Genomic DNA, 6956 nt, shown 5'->3' with positions numbered 1-6956 from the left:
GTGGAAGGACAGGCAATATCGAGATAGACAAAGCCCCAGGAGAGAAATGAAAATGATGCTGTGGCAGTGGTGGTTGGTGTTATGGTGGCGGCTGGTGGGGCGGTGGCGGCTGGTGGGGCGGTGGCGGCTGGTGGGGCGGTGGCGGCTGGTGGGGCTGGCTGCTGTGGAATCAGTCCCCTACTCATGGAGATCCCGTGCACAGTGGAACAAAATCTTACTACTGTGCTCCATAGGGTTTTCATTGGCTGATTTTCAGAAATAGGTCATAAGGCCTTTCTTCCTTGTCCATCTTAGTCTGGAAGCTCTGCTAAAACCTGTTCAGAGCCACAGCAACATGCAAGCCCCCTGACAGACGGGTAGTGGTTGCTTATGAGGTGCAATGGCTGGGAATCGAACCCAGATCCCCTGCATGAAAGGCAAGAATTCTGCCACTGAACCACCATTGCCTCTAAGCACACCAGATGAAATAATTGAATATTATTAAATACTTTTTTGTTTTTTGTTGTTAAATACTACTGAATAGTTGAATTGTATGAAAAGGTGTGTTGTTCTTAGAGTTCGCCTATGCGTATGTGGAATTCTAGTTTTCTCTCTTTTCAGAATGTTCTCCTACAGTAGAAACAAAACAACAGGTCACCTCTCCACCTTTGGCAACTGGAAACTTTCCAAGGTGGGCTAAAATAAGTGATGGATGAGGCCTTGTTCTTCCAACACCGGCAAGAGAATGAGTTGGGTCAAAACTGCTCCCTTACGTGTGAAGAAAGGGGGCCTGGGTGGTAGACCAGCAATGGCTGGGGTCCAGGAAACTTGGTTTGGTCTTGTCTCCATCAGTGAGGGCACGCGGTCTCCCTGGGACTTTCTTCTCACCTGTAAGTTGAAGCAGTTAGGCTGCTAGCTAAAAGCTGGGAGCCCTCTCTCTGTAGTGCTCCACTTCTCTGTGGTTAAAGAGCACCAGCTCCACATGGCACTTCTCCTGGTCCTGTCTGCTTGGGCATGATGGTCCTAGGGACGCCTGGTGGCAGAACCAAAGACCAGCCATTTGCAACTTTGTGTGTACAATCCCGGGGTCCAGGACTAGCAACAACTGTGAGCAGAGAGGGGACAGGGTCTCGGGGGTACAACCGGAGCAGGAGGTGGTGAACCAACTCTCCTTCAAAGGTCCACTCCAGGGAGGAGCGCTGCTCCTGCAATGAGGGCAGGCAATCCTCACGGCAACGCACTTTTAACAAACTACTTCCAAAGCTGCTTTCAATCACCTACCTGCTTCAATATCCTATCCCTACAGGCGCTCTTCCCCAAATCAGCAAAGCCAATTTGTCATCACTCAGCTAGGTTTTCAGCCTCTGAACAACCATTTTTTATACAAACTGAATGGATTAGCTCCCATCAATGTTAGATTGCAATCAAGACATGTTCATAAACAACGTAAATATATGTACCATGTTCCTTTCTGAGAGGAGCGCCTACCACCACCGAGAAACGGGGGCGAGAGTGAGCCCCTCTGGATGCTTTATGGGACCGTTAATGAGTATGGATTGCTGTGTCTCTTTAATTTTACCTTAGCTTGAGGGAGCCTTATTTTCCTAGGGATTTAGGTTAGCTCCCAGATGGTAAAAATCAGGATCAATCTTTTTTTCGAGTTAAAAAAAAAAAACAAAAAAAACACTCTCACATTCATTCTTGCCATTTCTCCTCTAGGCTCTCATTTCCCACTACCTCGCTAAATATATCTGCCAGTGGTTTGTGGAATTTGTTTGCTAATTCCCTCGGTCCCCAAAAGTACTTGCTGGTGACATGCAATAAACTTGACCACGTCCAATTTCCTAAGTTACCCCGCCTTCACTAGATGTTTCTGAGTGGATCTAGTCCTTCCCAAACTCTCTCAAGTTTACGTGTTCTGTTTTTCTTATCAGACAAAAGCAGTGCAGAATTTCAGGACATCAGGAGGATGGTGTATTTTGCGTCTTGCATCTACTACTTGGGTATCTAGTTGTTGGTATTTGTGGAGTGCCTGCCATGTATCAGGTACAAGTCTAGGCACTTGAGCTCCATCCACGAAAAAACAAACAAGGATTTCTGTCTTTCTGGAGCATACATTCTACTGGGTTAAGATGACAAAACATAATAAACATGATAAATAAGTGAAGTCTATGGCTTGGTACCACCACCCATCTCTCAGTTTGTCTCACTGTGGCGGCTTGTACGTTGCTATGATACTGGAAGCTATGCCATTAGGATTTCAAATATTAGCAGGGTCACCCATAGGGAACAGGTTTCGGCAGAGCTTCCAGTCTAAGGCAGACTAGGAAGAAAGGCCTGGAGATCTGCTTCTGAAAATTGCACAGTGAAAACCCTATGGATCACAACAAAACATTGTCTGATACAGTGCTGGAAGATGAGCCCCCTAGGTTGGAAGGCACTCAAAATACACAGTGGTCACAGCAATGGACTTGAGCATACCAACAATCATGAAGACGGCCCAGGATCGAGCAATGGATGTTTCGTGTGTTATATATAAGGTCGCCATGAGTTGGAGCCAACTTGAAGGCAGCTAACAACAATAGCATGGCTTGTTAGAAGGTGGTACGTGTGGATGGAAACGAGTAAAAAGAGCATGGTGGTGGCTTTCGGCTGGGCCCCTTGCCAGTTTCTCAAGGTGGGGCATCCCGTCACTTTTCAGTGGCTGTAAGCATCCATTCGACGGCACTGGGTTCTGGGTATAAGCATCCATACCTTAGCACCATCCTACCTGTTTCCTGTGTCTCCTTCCTGCGTCTTTCACTCACTCCACACATTGCTTTTCTCTCCTTCTGGCCCTTGCTCCTGCCCCTCACTGCCCTGCGTCTGTCCTGCATCTGTGTGGTTCTCTTCTCTTTGCCCGCTGGTCTCTGGTCTCCCACTGAGGCCCCTTCTGTGGCTGTCTTTTGCTAGTGTGGCCTCTCAGATTTTTGTCTCCTCTTTGTCCAACAAGCAGAACCAATTTCAGGCGTGTTCGGAACAGTGCTCAACAGCACTGGGCTGTGCACTTCTGTTTACCAGAAAAGTTTCTTCCCCTGAAGAGGGGGAGCGGGAACAGCCATAAAATACGGGAAAACCAGAAGTGGTGGCTCTAGAAGCATAGCCACATATATATTCTTTCTAAGCAAGTCAGAAATTCAAACCGCTTTTGTTAAAACACATTATACGTAACTGTGTTGAGTAACTTTGGCCTGTCGCATTGAGCCTTCCTTTGTAGGTTTTTGTAGCTGAAGTGTGGAAATGACGTAATACTCGCCTTTGTGCCGAGAGAGACGATGTTCTCGGGACCAGAGCAGCATTTGGTAATCTATTATCTAAGAAAAGCTGCTAAATTTTTGTTGGCCCTCAAAAACTAGAGTGAAAAATACTTCTGTGACTCCCTTCCATGGGACCTGTCTCTCTGGGCCCCTGGTGGTGAGAACCCTGCTTCTCGGCATTTCTCCAGCCCCTGCCTGCTCCCACAATCCTTCACTGCCCCTCCTCCCTGTCTTTATGCCCCATGAATCCCGGGCACCCTGCCATCCCATTACAGAGCCTTCCGCCCCCCCAGCTCCGCAGCCCCCCTTCCTCTGACCTCTCAGGCGGTTCCTGGCGCCCCTCCAGGACCCCCTACCTTTGGCAGTTAGAGTTGCCGAGCACAGCAGCTGTGACCGTTCTCAGCTGGGCCCTGACACTGGCGGAATGGAAACCTCACGTGCTGCTCCCAATGCACTGGGGAAGCCCACGTGTGGGCTGTGGGAGCTGGGAACCCCAGCGAGCCGCAAGGGGACGCTTCCTTCAAGAGGACCCCGAGGAAGCCTGGCCCATGCCCACTCCTGAGCCAGGAAGTCACTCGATCCAGTGGATTCCACCAGAGTCACAACCTCCCACAAAGGCCAAGGACTTGAGCAAGTTAAGCTGAAGATTTAAGTGTAACTCCAGTGGTTGTCATTCCCTCTGGTTAACTTTGGCCACGTCATAACCTTCAGGTAACAGGCAGGCTGCAGATTCACTCTTCTGGGCTGGAGGCTGTTCAGATCAGTTTGGACCCTCATAGGCCCTGGCTGGGGAAGGAGAAAGGACGGGAGGGGCAAGGCCCTTTGCCCCGTTCCTCCAGCTTCCTTTTAAACTCAAACACCCTAATGCAAAGAACCGTGTCCGTGGTAATAAGCAGGCTATCAAGCGAATGCTGTAAGGAAAACTATGAGAACTGAAAACATTTTTCCAGGGAAACTGGCCTGGAATAGACCCAAGGTCACAGTGGTGGATGGGTTAGGTACCAATTCCAGCAATTGCCCGAAATTAAATCCTGGCCCCTCTCGCTCCTGTTCCCTTCCTCCCCTGCTGAACGTCTTTCCTTAGGGGGCTTCTTTTTTGGACTCTGTAATTCTCCTCTTTTTTTTTTTTTAAATAAAGAAAAGGGGGAGCGAGGGCTGAGCAATATGATCTTTGCAGAGATAGGAAGCTGGGACACAAGGACCCTTTGTTTCCATTCCCGCAGCCCAAGACTTCTGTCAAAGCCAGGAGGCCTGTGGAAAACGACAGAGCCATTATTCTGCCTCATTTGCATTGCAGCCTGTCTGCCTTCGGACCCGTGTGGAGGGTCGCTTCGCTGTGTAGGAGAAATCTGTACAGAAAAATAGAAATAACGGATCATATTAGCGAACAGATACGATACCTGATACCTGATGACTCCCTTAACCGAACGTGCACGCTTTCGAGCTGTGTCCCGGTACATTCTGAGTGTCTGCTCATTGGCTCTGGAAATTCGAGTCTTTGGCTCGGCTCTGTTGTATTTCTTTCTCTCCCTCAATTTAGTAGGTCAACATACGCATTCCAAAAACACCTTTCCACCCAGTGCAGGAAATGGGGTCTGAGAGGCTGCCAACAGGAACACAGAGCCCTGCTGCAGACGCAGCCAGCCCACCCCTTTGGCCCCAGTGGTTTCTGAGTCTATGTCCAGGTACACCTTCGCCAGGCTGTTTTTCTCTCTGTGAGGTCATAGCATCTTAAAGCTGGATGGACCCTCAGTGATAAAGTTGACAGAGTGATTTTACAAAAAATGGAACAGACTTCTCCAGGGCCTTTTAGACAACTAACTGCTGAGCAAGTCTGACTTTGGGGCTACTTACTTCTGAACATCCATTTCGATCTTTAAGAAACCACACTTGACCAGACATGTTGTGCAGAAAAATTTGCAAGAGTTTTTTTTTTTTCTGTTATTTTGATTGTTTTATTGTAAAATGATCCTTGTTACTTTAAATATTATTTTAGCTGTAGTTTAATGTAATTTTATTTATTTATGGCTTCACAGTTTGGTTTTTTTTTCCCCCTTTGAGGACAAAATGTCCGATTTTGTATGCAAAGCTACAGGGACACAGACTACCTTTTGCAGAAATCCGAGTTACATAAAACCTCTGAAATGAATGAGCATCTTGCCACCCCTGATGCCTGACCCCAGATATACACATGGCTGGAGACAATAATTAAAACTGATATTTCTGAAGCTTCTTCTCTGGGCCTGACACAGCTCCTGGCTTCCACACACACAGAGTTGGTTGTTGTTGTTAGTTGTCACTGAGTCAATTCTGACTCATGGTGACCTCATATGTTTCAGAGTATAACTGCCCCACAGGGTTTTTAAGGCTGTGACCTTTGAGAAGCAGATCGCCTATCTTCTAAGGCGCCTTTGGTTGGATTTAAACCACCAACTTTTTGGCTAGTAGTTAAGCTCTTAACAGTTTGGCCACCCAGGGACTCCATAGCTGGTTACCTTCCAAGAAATCGTATAACCACAGGGGGCATTGAGCTCCAGGCTGCCTGGTGAGCCCAGCCTTGGGGTGCTCCCTGGGAATGTGGCCTTCCTTTCCATACCTGACGACCACTCTTCCCAAAGAGAGGACTTGAGGCCACCACTAGGAAACAGGACAAAGGACACCCCTCTCTTGGCTTCTTTCAGAGTGGCCTCGCAGGTGCCCAGAATATCCGGGCTGGTAAAAACGCTGGATTGAAGTGAAAATGGAAAACCAAGATGGCTGTCTCCAAGAACCCAACAGTCTAGGCCACACAGGAGCCCGGAGCGTTTTCCTCTGAGTCTCTTTTTGCATGAATTCTCCTCCTCCACGCCGTCCCTGGTGAGAAGGTTTGTGTCTTGAACTTGTGAAATCTTCAAACACATCATAAGAATTAATCGCCATTAGTTCTCTATTTTAACAGCTGCCTGCTAGCTCGTAGCCCACTGCAGCTGTGAGCTCCCTCCCTCTGCTGACATCATAATCCCATTACAGCTGGAATCTCGCAGACATAAAATGCAGATTAAAGCTTATTTTGAAGCAACTTATACTTGTTAATTGCTCCAATCTATACCCCAAGCATAAAATCGCAGCTTCGGTTAACAGCTCGGCTCCTCCTTGGTGGAGGCAGGAGTGTCCTCCTTCTAGTCTAGGTTAACAGTGGACCCAAAAGTACGGCCCTATTCGGCAGCCGCCAATTCATTTGCACACTTGTGGACCAAGTTTGTCCAGAGTGGTGTTTGTCCCTCTGCTTCTCGAGAATCCCTCTCCCCAGATGGCCCCTGCAGACAACAAGTTGGAACCAATGAGTTTGCAAGGCACAGTGTCACTGCAGCCACCACTCAGGGCTGGCCCCCTCCTGTTTCAGCCAGGAAATTTGGGATCATTTTCTTGACTTGGAGTCAAGTGGGAGAAACTGATTTCCTGGTTAGGTCTGTGCACTTTTTCAACAAGACACTGACCTGACCGATTCCACACTGTCCTTGGTGCTTGTGCCTAGCCTTCACATGAGTGGGAACATGACTTTTTTTTTTATGTATAATAAAAATAATCATGTAAAGATTTTTCGTGTACGTGTTAGTGTGTGCATGTGAATAGTTACAGGGATAGCACACTTTGCGTGGGCTCTGAGATATTGGGGGTGAGGCTCTAGGATTAGTGTAATTA

The 6956-nt window shown here is 47.9% G+C and overlaps 1 non-coding gene across 1 annotated transcript; it reads right to left on the bottom strand.

The window, feature by feature from the left end:
* Positions 1 to 375: 375 nt before the first annotated feature.
* TRNAE-UUC (transfer RNA glutamic acid (anticodon UUC)) lies at positions 376 to 446 on the bottom strand. Its single transcript has one exon. It is a non-coding gene; the product is annotated as a tRNA-Glu (tRNA).
* Positions 447 to 6956: the final 6510 nt, after the last annotated feature.

This window comes from Loxodonta africana, chromosome 16 (genome assembly GCF_030014295.1).
Source record: "Loxodonta africana isolate mLoxAfr1 chromosome 16, mLoxAfr1.hap2, whole genome shotgun sequence".
Lineage (NCBI taxonomy): Eukaryota > Metazoa > Chordata > Mammalia > Proboscidea > Elephantidae > Loxodonta > Loxodonta africana.
The sequence above is the reverse complement of the archived record's forward strand: the minus strand, read 5'-3'. Positions and strand labels throughout refer to the sequence as shown.